This window comes from Echinops telfairi, unplaced genomic scaffold (assembly GCF_000313985.2).
Source record: "Echinops telfairi isolate 266 unplaced genomic scaffold, ASM31398v2 ScPeMD7_4;HRSCAF=17, whole genome shotgun sequence".
Classification (NCBI taxonomy): Eukaryota; Metazoa; Chordata; class Mammalia; order Afrosoricida; family Tenrecidae; genus Echinops; species Echinops telfairi.
Genome location: NW_022103900.1, coordinates 28,354,751 through 28,358,553, shown reverse-complemented (window position 1 = coordinate 28,358,553; position 3,803 = coordinate 28,354,751). Strand labels below are relative to the sequence as shown.

Genomic DNA, 3,803 nt, shown 5'->3' with positions numbered 1-3,803 from the left:
GATTATATTAATCTGCTGTTTTTCAAAATGTGAATTTTGCTCTCATTTATAATCTTCCTCTTTAAAAATCCAATTGATTTAATATAAAGAAATATATTGAGGATTCAAATTTTTTTTGATTTGCCGGAAAATATTGCTTCAACAAATAAAAAATCACACATATCTGATTTCTGCTTCTGAGATTTAAACAAAGATACACCTGTTTTAGAATCAATGTATATCTGCTTCAAGTAATAATTCAGCCAGTAAACCAAATGTCGTACTTAATGCCTAATTTAGGATCTAGAAATCTCTCTGTCTCTCTCTTTTTGGTTTGTTTGAAACTAGCTTATGTACTACAAAAGCGTTGAAATCAGTTTCAGTATTACTTTTCCTCCTTTTGTAACCACTCAGACCAGTGTTTAGATCAGACAGGGAAGGAAACTGGAGGGGGTTCAAGGACGTGTGCTTTCTCCCTCATTTTCTTCTTTATTTGTGCATTATAACACACTCGGTGAAAACACCCAGAACATCTGCACAGCCACCGCACCAGACCAGCTGCAGAGTCCCAGGAACCCCTGCCCTTTTTTTAACCTTCTTCTTGTTACATAGTCTCTGTCCACATCCAAGAAATAGAAAAGACCAATGATTTTCCTGACGATTTACACAATGCGTGAAAACCCAATCTCTTAATTTCGTAATTCAGGAAAGTAAAAAATCATTAATACTATTTATTTTACTTGGATCTTTTTTGATGTGGTAGAAAATTATTTAAATTATAGATTTCATTCAATAGATATTTATTTCTTGGTTTCATGTTATGGTATTTCATTGAATTAACTCTTTTCTACATTTGATCTGGACCACATGAAATTACCAATGTTTCATGATTGTTCAACAATAAAAGGGACAATTTCACCTAAGGTATCTATTGCCAATATGCTCACTGTTGTGAGATAATTTGTTTTTATTATTTTCTATGCATATGGAATGCATTATTTTGTTCTGTTTCAGTGGCTAATGATGAATTATTCACTCTTATAGATGTTTTATCAATATATATATATCTATATTTAATCTGAACTGAAAATGAACCCATCATACTAAATTTTGCTTTCACAGTCTGTTTTTTTGTACTCTGCTTAAAATTCTGTATTATATATATCTTCATATATATATATATATATAATTTTATCAAAATATATTTATGTCTGCAAATGGTATCTACATCTATGTTCAGTGCAAATTACAGTATTATGACAGGTCGTCACAAAAGGAACAGTTTATATTTGATGATTTTCAATAGCATTTGGAACTATACATGAGGCATAGCATTAAGATTAAGTTCATCCGTATCAAACAAAGTGGCCAATAATGTTTTGGTTTAATCATTTGAATAGTAATTTTTCTGCACTGTCATGTCAGCTCATTATAAACAGAGGATCAAGCAAATTTCTGAAATCACCATTTTTATATAAAGCTATGTTTTTTGTTTTTGTTGTTTTTTCATTTTTACTTTCAAAAGATTTAAAGTAATTCCATTTACTTTTGTATAGTTCAAAAAGGCCCACAAGAACAAACATGAAAATGTGAAAACACTCCTAAATAAACAAGAATGACTCAGAAGCTCTTTATGGTTTCGCTTGCTCATATTCATCTTTCAGTTTTTGATTATCTAATTATCTACCACTGAATCAATAATGACTTCATCTTTGTTTACTGCTGAGGATCGTTTGTGTAATCCAGACATCTTTTAGTTTTAGGGATTTTATCCTGTGTTACTGTGTTATTTTCTCCATCAGAGCTCATCATTTTGTGGAATGTTGCCATATATTGAGCTGTATTTGCTAGGGTCTTAAATATTATTTCCTTTTGGTAAAAGATAGCTGAGCTTTTCCCAGCCAGCAGACAATCAGGCATTCCTCCTCCTGACTCACAGAATCCTCATGCAATACAGTTCCTTTTGCTGTGCGTGCTTCAGAATCTGCAGAGTCAGGGCCTGGTGTTTTCCCCAAGCCCTGGCTGCTTTGATGTGCTAGTCACAGTAACCCCCTTTGCACATTTCGCTGAGCATGAGACGGGTTCTTCTCTGCATTTGCATTTTCTTTGCTTGTCATTTTCTTATTTCAGTATGTTGACATGTGAGGACTTCACCTCCTTGCCTAGACTCCTATCCACTTCTTCCACATTGGCACAAACCTCCCTTTTATCTTTTTGAACTTACTGGAAATTACAGTAGAATCTGTTTGGGTTATCTAGGAAATTTTCCTTTTGTTCTTTTTCCTATCTTTCTTTTATATTTTCCCAAGCATCAGCTACTTGTTGCTTTTTTGTCAGTTTATGCTAGCTAAAATCTCTTTCCTTTTAGAACAATCCTTTGAGGATTTAACTCCATTAATGATGACTCTTCACTTCCCGGTTTTTGTTGTTGCTTTTTTTGAAGGGAGGGGCATGGGAGGAGAGCAGTATAATTTGAAAAGTCTCTTTGGCTGAAGTATGTATTATATAAAAATATGCTAACATTTTCAATGTCATGAATACAGGAAAGAGAATATTTACATATTGCAGATCATTAAAATATTGTGTGGCATAATGTTTGATGTTTGTATCTAAGAAGTTTATATGCAAATTTTAATAATCCATAGCTGCATTTTTAAGCTTTTCCTTTAAAGATCTCTACAAGAGAATGATATTCAGCCTGGATACACATACTTTAAAATTATATTTTCAATTTTTTCCCATAAATTAGTTAAATAATCTTCTCTTTAATTAGTTTTTCCTCAAATTAGTCTTAATTAACAAGTACTAATTAATGAGTCTAACATATCATATTAATTTTTTAACTCCCATAATTTGCTTTTATTCTTATGTAGAAAATGTCTTCTAATTTCTGATTCAATTTTTTTTCTTAAGCTATAGCACCCTAGTAATTTGTTCAGTGAAATCATTTTTAGACCTATTATTATCCTTGTTACTACCATGTAAATAAAGCATTATAGTGCGAATTGTGGATCTGGGTTTCTGTTTAGGCACTGAAGTAAATTTCTCTTTACCATAATGTTCTCCTTTAGGATGGAAGTATCTTAAGTGTCAGATACTCAAAAGTGTTATTATAGCAAGATTAAAATATTTTAAAGTATGTGAAGTTTAAAAAAATTAAAATCCATTGCCGTGAGTCCATTCTGGTGTGTAGCAGCAACCTTACAGAATAGAGCTGTCCGATACCTAGGTTCCCAAGTCTGTCATCTCTGTAAAAGCAGCCTGCCACATCTTTATCCACATTGTGGCTAGTAGGGTCAAGCTGTGGGGTAGCAGTCAACTGCATTTTTAACCGCAGAGCTTCTAGAAACTGCGTGAAGACCACCCCTTTATGGTTTGCAAAATGCAACCTTTTTTGTTTGCCTTTCTCTTTTTTATCAGCTGTGTGTGTGTGTGTGTGTGTGTGTGTGTGTGTGTGTGTGTGTGAGAGAGAGAGAGAGAGAGAGCGAGAGAGAGTGAGCTCAATCCTAATTCTTAATCAATTTTTTATTTGCTGGTATGAATTTCAGCTTCCCATTCATAGTTTTTGTTTTGTTCTTCATGTTGGACTGTCCATAATTTCTAATGTTTAGTCTGTCTTAATCTTGAGGTCAGTTAAATATGTTAGGTAACGGATTGCTAACAGATATAACAAATGCATATATTTTTGCCACATTTATCAGAATTAATGAAATTATTTTTTTAAATACTTATCAATTTTATGAACCTCCAAAGGGGGAAAGTAGAACTTTAGTGTTTGACTTATGAGTTCTTTCATTAAAACATTCTTTATTAAGAAAAAAAAA

At 32.6% G+C, this 3,803-nt stretch overlaps 1 non-coding gene across 1 annotated transcript; it reads right to left on the bottom strand.

The window, feature by feature from the left end:
* Positions 1 to 311: 311 nt before the first annotated feature.
* On the bottom strand, positions 312 to 432 carry LOC115872895. Its single transcript, XR_004048097.1, has one exon. It is a non-coding gene; the product is annotated as a small nucleolar RNA SNORA61 (small nucleolar RNA).
* Positions 433 to 3,803: the final 3,371 nt, after the last annotated feature.